Genomic DNA, 16,673 nt, shown 5'->3' with positions numbered 1-16,673 from the left:
ATTTTTATCAAGTATGTTCAGGGTATTTGCTGAAACTATTTGCAATTGTAATAATTACTCAGAACTACAAGGCCTCACGTAATTCATTTTCCTTCCCATTCTATCAGTCTTTGCTATTGAGAAGTATGAATTTTCATAATTCTCTACCTGTTGGATCAAGGAGAGTCTTTTATATGTTTTCTTGGCTTGCCTAGCTCTCTCTAAATTTGTGACACTTTATTCACTGATTTCATTACATCAATAATTTAGTTAGAATTTTGAATGATCTCCATGGAAATTGCATCTATGTTCTTTTTTCACTTTAAGAGTAAAAGAATAATGGAGTATTGAAACAATAAAATAATGAAATACCTCATGTACCACTGTGATTTCATAAAAAAAAAAATAGGTATTTTTTCAGGTGATTATTACATTAGTAGCTACTTATTTTGAAGCACATGGCATCATTCTGTTTACGTGGTTAACACTATACAATCAGTACAAGTGCGGTTGATTTAAATTCTTCAGTCACAATTTAATGTAGAAATTGAGCTTGGATAGAACTTTAGAAATAATAATAGTACTTTCTCTTCAGCTCTGGCTTTCAGAGAAAATAACAACTTTTGCTTTTAATCATTAGCAAACCAATAATAGATTAAACATTAAGAATTGATGTATACTGGTGGTTAATAATTAACTCCAAACTCATGCTATATTCTTCAGAATATAATTAGATTGATATTCTAAAAAATCTGTGTTCTCTCTATTCACATATAAGCTAATTATTTCTCATTATTTCCTATTTCATACACATCAGGTTAAAGAGGCATCTCTGGAAAACTTTCTTCAAGGAAATGAAGCAATAGCTCTTAGTCTTGTGTGACTGCTCATTTATAAACTGACTTTTACCAATTTTCCCCCTTAAAAACTTTCCAGGTGGGGCAAGATGGCAGCATAGGGAGGTGTAGAATTTAGTTAATCCCCTAGAACAACTAGCAAATAGCCAAGAACAACTAGAAAATAATCTGGAACCTGGAACAAATGTTAGGGGGATTTCTGTGACTGGACAACATTGTACACCAGTCTGGAATGGGTGGAAGGGCTGAGATCACAGCATAGAATTGTAAGTAAAGTTCCCCAAACTGCGGAGCTCGGACCCCCCCTCCCAGTGGCATGGCAGGCTGAGTTGCAAAACTTCCCTGTGGGAAAAAGCAGCAGTCCCTGCCGGGAGTACGGGAACGTAGCTCAACCAAGCTCCAATTGTGGTTTTAATTAACAAATTTGGACTACTGAATAAAAGCTATGAGCACAGATAAGCCTGGAGCAAGCAGGAAGGGAAATGGGAGATTTTTCTCAGTAGAGAAGAGGAAGGGCTGATGGAAAAATAAATACATAAATAAGCGGCTTTTGGAGGTGACTGAGCTCAGAATACTGGAAAAGGGCTGGGTCCCAATAAAAAGGGCACACAGAACCGGGTACAAACTCCAGTTCTTGCCTAGTGAACTGGAGGGCTGGGGACTGGCTCTGAAAAGGGGACTTTCTTTTTTCCTTTTTTTTTCTCTCATTCTAAGTAGCTCATTAGAGAAAGCTTCAAGCATTTTCAGTTGTCAGCACTGACCCAGGCAAAGGTGGAATAAAAACAGTCAGACAGTCAAAGGGGAAACTCAAGTGCAGGAGATAATTCCCTGAAGGGCATGGGGCAGGGATCAGCTCAAGTAGCAGCCCTCCCTCAGAGAACTCAGACCCCAGGGCCTTGGGAAAAAAAACCACAAAAACAGTTCAAGCTTAGCTTCTGAAACCCTCAGCCCCTGGCTGGGTCAGGATCAACTGAGAATTAAAGGTACTGCCCTTCTTTACACCAGTGGAGAGCTATGGGCTGACAAGCACCACCTTCTGGGAAGGATAGGAAAAGCACAGTCTAGAGGCCTCACAGGAAAGTCTGACAACCTTCTGGGTCTCATCCTCAAGAAAACCTGATACAGATTACACCCTCCTGAGACTAGGGCCTGTCTAGTCTGAGAAAATCTGATTGGGGTAATCAAGGAAATCAGAAGCCTGGACAACAAAAAATTAGGAATCACACAAGAAAAAATGAAGATATGGCCCAGTCAAGGAACAAACTTATACTTCAATTGAGATACAGGAGTTGCAACAACTAATTAAAGACGTCCAAACAAATATGCTAAATCAATTCAAAAATCAAATCAACAAGTTGAGGGAGATATGGCAAAAGAGATGAAGGATATAAAGAAGGAAATGGGAAAACATAAGGAAGAACTTGAAAGTTTGAAAAGACAATTGGCAGAACTTATGGAATGAAAGACACAATAGAAGAGATGAAAAACACAATGGAGACATACAACAGCAGAGTTAAAGAGGCAGAAGAGAGGATTCAGGAACTAGAAGACAGAACATCTGAAATCCTACACACAAAATAACAGAGAGGGAAAAGAATGGAAAAATATGAGCAGGGTCCCCAGGGAATTGAATGACTACATGAAGTGCATGAATATATTTCGTGGGTGTCCCAGAAGGGAAGAAGAAGGGGCAAGGGGGCAGAAACAATAATGGAGAAATAATCACTGAAAATTTCCATCTCTTATCAAAGACATAAAATTACAGATCCAAGAAACTCAGCATGGATCTGAATAGACCAAACAGAATAGATCTGAAGATACCAACTCCAAGACACTTAATTATCAGATTATCACTGTTAAGAGAAAGAGAGAATTCTGAAAAGCACCAAGAGAAAAAGCAATCCATCACATACAAAGAAGTTTGATAAGACTATGTGTGGATTTCTCAATAGAAACCATGGAGGTGAGAAGGCAGTGGTATAATACATTTAAGATAGTGAAAGAGAAAAACTGCTAACCAAGAATTCTATATCCAGTAAAACTATACTTCAAAAATGAGGAAGAATTTAAAATATTTTCAGACAAACAGCAACTGACAGAGTTTGTGAACAAGATACCTGCTCTATAATAAATACTAAAGGGAGCAATACAGGCAAATAGGAAAAGACAGGAGAAAGGGATTTGGAGAAGAATGTAGAAATGAAGAATATCATAAGGGCAAAAAGAGAGAGGAAAAAAATAAAAATAAGATATGACATATAAAATCCAAAAGACAAAATGGTAGACAGTAGCCATTATGCTGAGTGAAATCAGCCAGAAACAAAAGGATGAATACTGTGTAGTCTAACTAATATGAGCTAATATTGATCAGTGCAATCTGAGAGTTGAGATCACAGGTTACCAAGAGATAGAAAGAGGTTAGAGATCAGGCATTTGATGCTGAAGGAGTACAGAAGGTTCAACAGGGTTGACTGTATAGATCCAGAAATGGAATGGATAGCATAATAGTGTGTGATGGTAGCACAATACTGTAAGTACTCTGAACAAAGATGAGTGTAAGTACAGTTGAAAGAGGAAGGCTAAGGACATGTATGACACCAGAAGAAAAGATAGGAGATAAAGACCAGGATTGTATAACTTAGTGAAACCTAGAGTGGTCAATGATGGTGATTAAATGAACAAATATAAGAATGTTTTTAAATGAAGGAGAACAAATGAATGTCAACATTGCAAGGAATGTTTTTAAATGAAGGTGAACAAATGAATGTCAACATTGCAAGGTGTTGAAAATTGGATGTTATAGGGGAAAAATACAATCAATGCAAACTAGGGTCTATAGTTAATGGTAACATTGCAAGATGCTTCCATTAATTGTAACAAAGGCAATATACCAAAGCTAAATGTCTATAAGAGGAGACTATAAGGAAGTGAGAAGGGATTCTTGGTGATGCTGTTGCTGTCTGACTGCTGTTGCTGCTGTTGTTGTATTTTATTTTATTTTTATTTTTATTCTATCTTTTATAGTTGTGTTCTTCATTTGGTTTTCTCCTTCTCCTCTTTCTTTGCAGAAGAAATGGAAATGTCCTCATATAGATTGTGGTAGTGAATGCATAATTATGTAATTATACCAGGAATCATTGGTTGTTTACTTAGAATGGATTGTATGGTGTGTGAATAAAGCTGTTTAAAAAATGAAAAGTGCTGGAGAAAATGTGGAGAGAGGTATGTACCTATTCTTTGTTGGTAGGGAAGCAGAATGGCATAGCCCAGCTGGAGGGCAGTATGGTGGTTCCAAAGGAAGCTAACTATGGGGTTGCCATATGGTCTTGCAAGCCTGTTATTGGGTATATACTTGGAAGAATTGAGAACAAGGACATGAACAGGCACTGCACACTAGTGTTCATGGCAGCCATTTTCACAATTCATAATGGATGGAGGTGGCCTAAGGTACATGGACTGATAAACGGAATGGTGAACTGTGGTGTAAACATACAAAGGAATACTGAGTGGTGGCAAGAAGAAAAGTTGTGAGGTATGCACCTAGGTGAACGAACCTTGAGGACAGTAAGTTAAGTGAAATAAGCCAGAATCAAAAAGACAAACATTATAATGCCTCACTAATGTGGACTAATTATAATGTGTAAACTCTGAGAATTGAATCTAGAGCATAGGTTATCAGGGGAAGGCTTATGGTAAAGATTCCTAGATCGTAAGCTCTTATGGCAGTCACACCTATTCATGAGTTGTAATGGTTACCTCTAAATTCAGAGATGCTGAGTTGTTTGTGTATAACCTGGCTGGTCCCTGGAACTTCAGGTGTCAAAGTGACACCTGAGATTCAGAGCCAGAGTGTGGCAACTATGAATGTCACTATTACCCCATACAGCAAATGGTAAAGAAGCTGAAAAAGAGATCAGACTTCAATTAGAGATATGAACGAAATGGACATGATTAGAACTAAGGTAACCAGACTAAAGGGAAAAGGATGAAATTGACTGTGTTCTAAAACCTCAACTTCTGTGTGAGACCAAAGGAAGAGATGTTTATTTTATGCGAAATCTATATTTTCTCTACTACACTACGTAATTTAAATTGTATGATTAGTTTATTCAAACACTATAATTACATGGAACCTTGAATAGGGGGTGAGCTCTGGTTGGTTTTACAGGTTAATGTGAAACATCCCAGAGTAATTTGGGCAGAGAATAAAAAGTATTTGCAAAGCCCCCTTGAGGGACTGGGGAAAAATGTGGTAATATTAAACTTCCTCACCTGGGGAATTCCTGATATTCTCGCAAGCATTGCGGACTACCATTGTAGTAGGCCAAGCCTTCGATTCTTAGGCTTGCCCTTATGAAACTTGTTACTGCAAAGGAAAAGCCAAGCCTACTTATAATTGTGCCTAAGAGTCACCCCCAGAGAACCTCTTTTGTTGCTCAGATGTAGCCTGTCTCTCTCTAAGCTCACTCAGCAGGTAAACTCACTGTCCTCCCCTCTATGTTGGACATGACTCCCAGGGGTGTAAATTTCTCTGGCAACATGGGCCATGACTTCTGGGGATGAGCCTGGACCTGGCATCATGGGACTAAGAAACCCTTCCTGACCAAAAAAGGGATGAGAATGAAGCAAAATAAAGTTTCATCAGTGGCTGAGAGATCTCAAAATGGAGTCGAGAGGTTCATTCTGGAGGTTATTCTTATGTTATTATATAGATACTGCTTTTAGTTTTAGGGTATTAGAATAGCTAGAAGGAAATACCTGAAAACTGTTGAACTGAAATCCAGTATCCTTGATTCTTGAAGATGATCATGTAACTATATACTTTATATGGTTTGACTGTGTGGTTCTGAAAACTTTGTGGCTCACACTCTCTTTATCCAGTGTATGGACAGATGAGTAGAATAAAGAGGACAAAAAGGAAATGAATAATTGGGAGGAGGCGGGGAGGAGTATGAGATGTTTTGGGTGCTCCTTTTTACTTTTATTCTTATTCTTATTTTTATTTTTTGGAGTAATGAAAATGTTCAAAAAATTGATTGTGGTGATGAATGCACAACTATATAATGGTACTGTGAACAATTGATTGTACACTTTGGATGACTGTATGGTATGTGAATATATCTCAATAAAATTGCATTTAAAAAAAACTTTCCAACCCTTAAGACCATACATACCCCCATACTCCCCTTCCCCAATTTATATTAGAGCAGTACCAACTAAAAACTTATACTGAGCTGGCTAAAACTATGATAAACATTAAGTGTGTTCTTAAACTATTGAAAGAAATCAAGGAAAATTTATTGCCTTTTCCAAGTAATATATCTCCCTAGTTTTGCATTTACCTGAGTCTTTAGGGAGTCGGACCCAAAATTCCATCCAGAAAGGACATCGGAAGACTTCTAGTTTTAAAGGCCAGGTGCTTACACGGAAGTGGATTCTCATTCAGGGAATTGTTCATCCAACCTAAGAATTTGAGTTAGAATAGAACATACAAGTCATCTACTCCAATCATCCAACTGATACTGAAATGCTGTCCTCAGCTTGCTCAGCAGACTGTCCAGCCACTGCTTAAATATTTCCAGTGAATACAAACTCACTACATCCCAAAGCAGATTAGAATATCCTTGATCCTAAACTGAAATCCGTGTCCCAGGAACTTTCACTTATTGGCCCTCATTAAAACCCTTTGATCTACACAAAATAAATCTAATCTTTCTCCTACATGCAGTCTTTCAGATATTAAAGACCTCCATGCTGTTGGACCTGAGCTTTCCCTTCTGCAAGTATTCCCTATTTGGCATAGTTTTGAGTTTTTTCCCAAATAAATATTTATTAAGTGTTGCTAGAATGGAAAGTACTATGTTTAAGGGAGGAAGTTATATTAAAATAATTTTTTCAATATACCTCCTTAAAAGGAGCTTGAGGAAGCCTTTACAGAGGAATATAAGCCTTGTTGAGTGACTAGTAATTGTTCATTCATTCATATATTCAACAATAGAGACACATTTTGTGCAAGAATCTGTACCAGTACAAGGTACTAGGATTTCAGAAACAAGAATCATTTGTTAAATGACTAAATGAATGAATAAAGGGGTGGAAGAGACACAGCCATGCCCACAAAAAGCTCATAGTCTGTTAAATGTCAGTTTAATCTATTTCTTAATACCTTTTACATTCATGGTATTCTGAAGGGTCTAAAATATCTTTATATTTAAATCATTAGGCACATTTATGATTCATGATTTGGAAATATTTTCATAGTACAGGTAATGGAAAAAATGTGCTCAGATTGATTTAGTCTACTGGTAATCAGTTTGCTGATTTGTGCATCCCACTAATATATCTTCAGAAAGGACTGAAGTGCTACTTATTACATCTTATATGGAATATAATACAGAAGTTATTATATTACCTCCCAGAAGTTCCACCTCCTGTGAACAGCATCTGTTCCTGCTCTCTGTGCTTGGCATAAATGAGTTCCAGAAAAGGATTTTCCACAAATTAACTAGTAAATATTTTAATTTTTTCAATATAAAATATTGCATACAAGTTCAAACAATAATATGATAACCATTTTTAAAAGGAATGTGTCCTTTCACTACTTGCAATCTCACTATCCAGATGTATTCACGGTTGACAGTTTAGAATCTATTCTTTTATTTTTCCTGCCTTATTTTATTGCTAACACAAATATATATACAGTGTGCCACAGAAAAAATTTCCAAGTCATAACATAAATATGCCTAACAAGTTAGAACTTAGGGATGGAAACTAAATCTAAGACTCCTGATCCTTCATCCATCATTCAACTCATCATCATGCTCCAACTTTATCTTTTCTGCTAGTATCATCATAAGACTTGAAATTTGTATGGATTTTTTTGTATTTGAGGAAAATATGTAAGTAGTCAGTACCCTACCTTAGGGTTATTTGGAGTTCTGAAAAGTGAAATTTTGTCAACTAGCATGTTGGGCTAAATAATTCCTTGAGAAACAGTGTGCCAAGCAGTTAATATAAGGAATTTAATTTGTTTGCTTCTTCTGTGTTTTGGCATTGAGTTTTCTGTGGGAAAGCTCTCCCTAAAAACACACTTTATTGGCTCTAATTAAGAATGCATCCAGTAGTGTTCTCTCAGGCTTTGAATGCCTGCTGGCTTAATTTTTAAGATTCTCCATTCTCCATAAAAGTGCTAAATTGAATTTAAAAGTCTATTCCTACAGAATTACCCCTTAGTGTGCCCCCCACTCACACTTTCTGCAGAAAAGATTAAAATACTATTTACTACACATAGCAGACACTTTTAAAAAAGATGAATGGAAAATGAGTCTATATATAGTTTAGCAATGATTTGAAACAAAAGGTTGTTTCAAATGTATATTTTGTGTTTTCTGAGGTGTTTTTTTAAAAAAACCAAAACCAATTTAGAAGTCATCAGTGGGCTCACAGAATATAAGAAAATAGACGTTAAAAGCCATCACATTCATATCCTTCATTTTCAAAGGAGGGAAATATCGTAGCTATTTCTTTCTAACCTATGCGTATATGATTAACCTTGGGATTTTCTCATTAAGTGGGCCTAGTAAAATTAACTTGATTAGATACCACGGGTTCATTTTCCTTATCCATGCTTTAGATTCCGTTACTCAAGAGATGGCAACCTTTGCTGCTCTTAGCGACTGGTCCTAAACAGACATTTTTGTTTTTGCTTTTATTTTTAGAAAACTACCTCAAGCCATGCCAAGTGATTCTATTCTTCCAACATAAAGACAGAAATGTTGTATGTCAAATTGTTCATTTACTTATTAATCAAGCACATAGTGAGTCCTACTCTGTGTCAGTCACGGTACTGAGCTGCAGGGATAGAAGAAGCAAATAGTCTAAAGGGGAAAAAACTGCTGCATAAAAAGAATTTACAAAATAGCATGGCAGATGCCACCAAGGTATTAACCATGACAATAAAGTACAAGTGATTTAGCAACTAACTCTGCTTGAGATAATCTTGTAAGATTTGGAGGAGGAGGTGTTTCCTGATGGGGTCTGAACATTGAAGTAGGAATGATACAGGAAAAGGATGGGTAGGTTTGGTAGTGAGGTGTTCTAGGCTTCATGGAGAGCATGTGCATAGGTGCAAAAATATGAAAACAAAGAAATGATGAAAAGGCCAATGTAGGTTTTTATTATATTTAACATTTTTCTCTGGAAATATATATTTAGAGTGATTATAGTAATCCCCATCAGGGCATGAAGCGATCTGATTTCTACAAAATCACTGTCTGTCATGGAGAATAAAAGTAGTGGGAGTAAAAGTGATAAAAAGAAGACCATTGAGGAGAATATTGCAATAGTCTAGGAGAGAAACATAGTGGGAGTGGTAGCAGTGGTGATGGCTAGAAGAGCTCAGATTTAGGATATAATTTGAAGGTAGAACCATCAGGATTTACTGACAAAGTGTAGGTAGGTGGTTAGTGAAGAAAAGAGAAGAATCAAGCATGACTCCTAGGCTGGGCTACTGGGAGAACATGGTGCCATTTCCTGAATGGAAGAAGATTACAGGAGGTGCAGTGTGTGCATGCATGCATGTCAGGGCAGAAGGCGGCTTCATATAATTGTGGGAAGTCCACGATGGAGAGATATAAAGGTTATAAAGGTCATGAAACTAAGTTGGATCAACTAGGGAAACAGTCTAAAGAGAGAAATATAATGGCCAAGAACTGATCCCCAGAGAATGTCAGCATTAAAAGTTCAAAAAAAGGAGGAGGAGCCAGCAAGATGACTGAGCAGGAGGATCCAGTGAATATGGTGTCTCTGAACCTGAATGAAGGAAATATTTCAAATAAGGGAGTAGGGAACGGTGCCACATTTTTCTAAGAAGCTCAGTAAGATGAGGAAGGAGAAATTATCGTTGAATTTGACAGCATGGAGGTCCTCGGTAACCTTGATAAAATCAGTGTTAGTGAACTAGAGGGGATGAAAGCCTTAATGTAATGGGCTACAGAAAGAAAGGGAAATGAGGAAATAGAGACATAGATGGGCATTTTACTTTAAAGGGGAGCAGAGAAACTCAGAGATGGTGGGGGGGGAGGATGAGTCAAGACAGGAGTTTTATTTTTGAAGGAGAAATATTTATTTTAATATATATATCATTAAGATGAGAAATACAACAGCTGATAGGAATAATCCATTGGAAAGTGGACACATTTTGAAAGCAGAAAAGAGGATAAGAGTGATGTCCAGGAGAGTCGAGACGGTAAAGGAACCAGTTCCCAAGTGGAAAGGTTGGCCTTAACTAGCAACAGGAATAATTTATCCAACTGAGTAGCTGGAGTATTGGAGAAATTAGCTACATGAATGTTAAAGTTCCCAAAAATAATAACAGAAATAGTGGAAGAGGAAAATAGTGCTAAATCTTCCATGAGTGAGAAGAGTAATCAGGTGATTTGAGAGATGATTATAAAAATGAAGGAGAGTAGGAGCTATACTCTGATGGGTTCTTTAAAGGAGATGGTTTTTTGAGAAAGGAAAGTGGATAAATGTGCTGGGAGTAAGGATGAGGAGTAAGGATACTCCACTCACCCCATGCCCAGTGATATCCATATAAGACAAAACAACCACCACCACTTGAAAAAGGATTGAAGGGAAGCAGTGTCCTCATGGTGAGCCAGATTCAATTAGAACAACTACGTAAAGAACATTTTTAGAAGAGTCAAGGATGTAGGCAATTTTGTTCATGACAGTCTGAAAGTTCACGAGAGCAGGTGGAAAAGTTTGTGTGGATAGTCAGTGGTATGAGATGGAGTCTCATTAGAAGATTTAGAGGGACATGGTTGTTACACTTTGGACAACAGATGGCCTGGGAGTCTTGAAATTTGGATGATGAATGAGGCAAACAGGGATGTAAAGCAAGATAGGATCAGATCTGATGGTCTCTCAGGGGAAAGTGGGAAGTTTGTTCTAGTGATAGTGTCCTTCGTAGGATTAGTGTTTTAACAGTTGGTAGAAAAGTTGTAGATGGTGTCATGGTGTGGCAGAATAGGAGGGCACTGCTCAGATCTCCCTGCAAGAGACAACCTTCCGGTTAGCTGACAACCTCCAGCCACCTCACCTGAGCTATCCACTACAGTGTCCACTACCCAGGGCTATGCTCTTCCTGGACTACTCTTTGCTCTGTGCTTCCCCATTGGCCTAGTTAAAACTTTCTCAGGGCTGCCCTTTAGTCAAAGACTCTTCCTCCCCAGCCCTCCTTTTTTCCTTCCCCCTCTCCCTTCACAGATGTCAGAACCCTTTTAGTCTGAAGCTCTTCTCATCTATGTCTGCTCCTGTTCACTTTTATCTTTCACAGACATTTCCCACAATAAATCTCTTGCACTCTAAATCTATGTTTGCATTTGCTTCCAGGAGGACATGAATTGACACACTAGAGGAGAGATGGGGACCATGGAGCTAGAGTTAAAGTGTGGTAGATTTCACCAGGAACTCAAAGAGCTCTGAGGACCTTTTTTGAATTTTCTTTTAGACATATGATTAGGAACTGGTTTACCAGAATAACGAAATCCCAGGTACTTCCCTTAAATCCTGCTGTAGGTGGCATTGCCACCAGGATAATGAACAACATTATCCTCCTTGTATGCCAAATTAGGAATGCTATAAAATAGCAAGCAAAAAAGAGGAAATACGCATGGAGGCCTTAATTCGGTGCCAGGCATCAGCTTGGAGTCTTCCTCATTCATTCACAATATTATTACTGAGTCTCACAGTTCACAGGGCACTATCTTAAGACAAACTCAGAGACAACACTTGTTTTTAAAAATAATTTACATCCCTCCTTGCTTGTAGCATCACTTCGGCTGTCTTAGAGGAAACGTTCACAAACTGCCATCTAATATAAATTCTCCTGGCTATACTGCTGACTGGAAGCTTCCTGTTTCTCCCAGCTGCATCTCAATTTTCCTCCTTGAATGAAGCTAACAAAGGGTTTCTTTTTTGTATTGCATGTTGTGTATCTTTCAAAAAATGACAGCATACCTCTAGGATACTGGAATATGTGAAAATCGGTGCCTTTATAAAAGGAATATCTTGTGTTGTCCACTTTGGGGGTTTCTGCCTAACGGTTATTTCTGCTGCTTTCCCAGGAGATAGCCCAGCCTGAATGAAGGCAAAAAATGTTAGTCCCCAGCTCATGAGAAACAGAGCTGTGCACTCCAGGGTCCTCTGAACCCTCAGCTCACTTATTTGACTTGTCTCTGCACTTTTCTGGGATGGCGGTTGTTTCAAATCTCAAACCTCTACACCCTTTTATTCTTCCCCTTAGTGAAAGGCTTAATTAGGAGCAAAATGTGTCTTTGCTTCATAAACACATTTTAGAAGTTAACAGGAGTCCCTGGCCCCTGCTAAATGCTAACCAAATGTGTTAAAATCAGCAGTTTGATGTTGCCCATAGAGACAGCTGGAGGATGGGGGAGGGCGGTGGTTGAGGGAGTGTCTCACAGCTGGAGAACCAGCAGGAAATTACACTATTGGAGACTTGTGACTAAGAAAACAGCAAAATAGGAAAACAGAGAAAGAGACAGAGAGAATGAATGAAAATGAATATATGGGAAATCATCCCTGCCAGGGCACAGAACTGCTAGGAGATACAGTTCTAGGTAGAAAAAATTAAAAGTAATTACAAAGAATTGTGTAATTAGACAATTCCATTTACTAAAATTAAATATAAAACCCACTAAGTGCTTATTAGTCTAACTTCTATGCATGTGCAGAGTGATAATAACTCAAGTTTCATGGACTCACTTCTAAACACTTAACAGTCTATTTACAATGGGCTTTAGCCATAAAGTTACAAGAGCAGGAAAGTTGTTGATCTCTTTTCACCTAGACTTGCCACTCCTGTGACTAGAACACAAGAAAACAGCATATGAATGGAAGTAGGCATTTGTATCAGTAATAATTCTAATAACAAAAGATTGTCAAACAATGGAAATTGTTATAGAAATTATATAATACCAACACAAGGAATCTTACAAAGACTATTTGCATTTTAAGAAATAATTTTTATGTGTTCCATGATGTCAAATGAATCTTTTCCTGTTGTCTTCTGATTTACAATAGGTGGTAAGTAACACTAAAGAAGATTGCTAGATAGGTCCATGCCAAGAATAGCAGAATCAGCCCAGAGATTATTAACCCCCATCACCCACCTAAGAGCCTCAGTAAGGGAAAACAAGGAATCCAAAAGATGCCAAAAGAGAACTGACAGGAGGGTTTCCTGAAGTGGAAAGTGCAATGGCCTTTTCTCTCTCCAGAGAGGGTTGTTTCCACTCCCAAGCTGATCGAGAGGCGTCCAACAAATGCTTATAAAGTGGTATCTCTGCATGGAATCACCCACCTCACCTAGGTGTTTGCTGAGCTGAAAACATCTGTGGGCCCAAAGCAGGGCAGCCTCCTAGGTGAAGAGTGGTAAAAGAGTTCTTGGAAAAGTTTGATGTGTCCACTGAAATTTCACATACACAAACATAGAAACTGGATCTGCCTTGCACCTGTGCAGCCAGAGCAGCACATGATGGCAAGGCAAAAATTGACTGGCACAGCAAGGATGCATGAATTTCCTGAGGGCCAAGTGGATGCCTTGGAAAATAAGTAGGCTTGCATTGTCTTGAAAGTACCCTGCTCAGAAGACAGAGACTGTGGGTTCACCACCTGTGGTAGGAGTCCAGGGAGTAGGCACAGGAGATTAACTAAAGAGCACATGGCCCTTACTGGGTACAGTATGGCAGTCCTCTGCCACCTCCAAACAATCTGTCAGTGCACCAGACCAAAAAGCCAGCATTTAGACACCGTCAAGGGAAACATAAATAGCTACAAGAGAAATACAAATAGCATTACGTAATTAAACCTTTGTCTTTTTCCTCTAGCCTTCTTTCTCCCTCCTCCACCCCTGGGAGATATAGAATGATATGGAGGAGAAATAAAAGATGAAGTAAGAGTAAGGGAGACTATCATGCCACCTGCTCAAGTACAGATCTCCAAGCTAACACTGAGGCCTGCTAAGGGGAGATGGTTGAATTGGATATGAGATAGAATTTGTGATTTAGACTGTCCGGAAGAGGAGGAGCAGGAGCAGGAGGAGGAAGAAGAAGAAGAAACTGATAGTCTTAATTACCTTAAATGATACTATTTTCTAAGTGTAAGTGCCTGAAAAGCTATGGAGCATGCTCAAGACATATTTAGAGGTGGGCAAGTCAGCACTGCTCTTACCTTTTAAAAGCCATGATTAGAGGAGGAAAAGCTCTTTCATGTGTGCAATCCCATTAATTTCATCCAATTTATTAAATTAGTAACAGAAAACTTTGTGTATTTTAATAATTTTCAAGAAAGCACATGACTCAGTCCCTGCTTTCATTCCTTTTATGAGTTAATGTTCTTTCTTGCCCTCAAAAAGCCCAGGGTTTGAGCCCCAAACAAGGAGATTTAACTTTCAAATATCAAGAATATGGAACCCCAAGGGGCATGTGGAACGACAAGTGAAATATCCTAGAACAGTATTTCCCAAAATGTCCTGCACAGAACATTGCACCTATCAGATGCTCCATTAAAAAAAAAAAAAAAAAAAAAAAGCATATGCAACCATATATGTTTGAGGAACTTGTACTTGTTATCTTTCCTCCTGGAGAGTCTCAACACACATTAGCATGTTTAACAAGTTGAGAAATGCTTAATTTTTTTTTTTAAAAAAAGACCTTTTATATTTAACGCAGCACATTTGCTATATGCCTCCCAATATCTGATCCTAATTCCATGACAAGATCCAATGAGTATCCACTTACCCCCTGTAGAGTAAATCCTTGGTAGAAGTGTCTTTGCCTTCAAATTCTCTCTGGGAACAAAGGGAAGTGGGAAACATTCCTCCTGGTCTTTTTACTTGTAAGCAGTAGTTGAAGTGCATGGGAAAATAAGAAAGAAAAGAAAGAGGTTGAGTGAAAAGGATAGAACAGTAATTGGAAAGGATGAAAGATGGAGAGATACTGCAAGAGACTACAAGGGAGCAGGGAGGCAAGTGGGGCTGGTTCCTGATGGCTAACATAGCTCCTGGAAGGATAAATCTGGAAGTGAAACCATGACTTCAAAGGACAGACTGCAGGACCTGGTCCAACCTTCATGAGTCTTCATTCGCCAAAAAGTTTTCAGCTAAAAAGACAGTTGATTCAAAGGCTGGATCATGGGAGATGAATAGAAGGCATGGTGCAGGCAAGATGGGGATATAGTTTAGTTTGGATGTGGGGTGGGGAAGGAAGAGAGATCTCAGCTCTTTTCCCAAGAAAAAAACTCTTAGTTTTGTCTGTGGGGAAGATAATCACAGGCCTTGGTCACAAGTAGTATGTAAAGTAAGAACATAAAATAGAACCAAGGAAGGAAACAGAAAATGCTCTAGGGTGAGTTGAAAAGCTGCCATGCCAAGCTCCATAGAGCATCGGTATATCAAATGAGTCTTCAAGGTCCGTGTCTGTCAATTCCACTCCCTTCAGAAGCAATGGGTTCTTAAAAATGCATCTATGCTACATTTAAATGAGGAAAACCTATCAGCCTCTCCTCACAATTTACAAATCAAAAATAGCTGAGGGTTTATTTTGGTGAAAATGACAGCAGGGTTTATCATTTGCGATATGCCATTTTGTAAATGTGACTGAAAAGAGGTGATTTGCATCAATTAATTGACTATGTTTAAAGTCTATTCTAATTTTTCCCAAACCACAGGAACCTCTAGCATGCAATATTAGAAACTGGCTGCAAGCATAGAGGAAAGAGGAGGGTCTTCTATGTGGCTGTGTCCCTTTCTTTTCTCCTCCTGCAGACCTGGGGCAGACTTGTCTCAGATGAGGTGGGGCTGTGGTCACTAGACTGCTTAGGGAGGTGCAGGAGATTTTAACAATACAGCTGACTTTAACTGAGCACTTACCCTGTGCCAAAGACTGTCCTCAGAATTTGGTAGCCATCACTTCATTCCATCCTCATAACAATTGTACATGAAAGGGGTACTCATATTATCCCTAATTTATACATGAATAACTAAGCAAAGAGAATGAACAAAAGGGGTAGCAGGAAAAAAAGAATTGAGGAAGGGAAAACAAAGTGGCACATATGGAACCCTGGACAGCAAATTCTAGAAAGTATAGAAATCCTCTAGGCCAGTGATTCTCAACAAGGGGCCATTTTGCCCCCCGGGGAACATTTGCCAATGTCTGGGGACATTTTTTCCTGTCATAATTGGGAGAGGAGGGAGGTATGACTGGCATCAGGTGAGCAGAGGTCAGAAATATTGCTAAATATTCTACAGTGCACAGGAAAATCCCCCACTTCAAAGTATTATCCATCCAAAATGTCAACAGTGGTGAGGCTGAGAAACCTTAATTTAGATCAATCATTTTATTTTACATAGGAAGACACTGAGATCCAGAGAGGCTAAAGTATCATATAATGGTTTAGAGGTTGGGCTCAGGAGTCAGATTTGGGGTTTGTATCTGTACAACTTTGGCACATCCTTCAACTTTCCACATCTATAAAGTGGGGTTCATAATGGTAAGCACTTCATGGGGCTATTATGCTAATGGGAATGCTATTAAGTAAACCAGGTAGTGCCAAGGCTGGCACACTGTCAAACCTCAGTCAGTGGGTGACTTACCCACTAGTTTGTCATTAATCCCAGTCCAGTACTGAGCCCACTACATCTCTATAGGACTTGGGATAATGCCACCAATGCTTGTTACTCTGAGACACCCACACCTTCTTCGGCTTCAGTCGAATCTTATTTTTCTCCATCAGAAGACAAAAAAATAATACTAAGCC

The 16,673-nt window shown here is 38.7% G+C and overlaps 1 long non-coding RNA gene across 2 annotated transcripts in view; it reads right to left on the bottom strand.

The window, feature by feature from the left end:
• LOC119505398 overlaps positions 1 to 16,673 on the bottom strand; it is a 188,920-nt gene that overhangs the window by 658 nt on the left and 171,589 nt on the right. For both annotated transcript variants that reach the window (XR_005210730.1, XR_005210731.1), the window contains 2 exons: positions 14,657 to 14,750; positions 6,179 to 6,299 (listed from right to left, as the gene is read on the bottom strand). This is a non-coding gene — a long non-coding RNA (uncharacterized LOC119505398). The remainder of the gene's footprint in view (positions 1 to 6,178; positions 6,300 to 14,656; positions 14,751 to 16,673) is intronic.

This window comes from Choloepus didactylus, chromosome 10 (assembly GCF_015220235.1).
Source record: "Choloepus didactylus isolate mChoDid1 chromosome 10, mChoDid1.pri, whole genome shotgun sequence".
Taxonomy (NCBI): Eukaryota; Metazoa; Chordata; class Mammalia; order Pilosa; family Megalonychidae; genus Choloepus; species Choloepus didactylus.
Note: the sequence above shows the minus strand (reverse complement) of the source record. Positions and strands in the feature narration are given on the sequence as shown.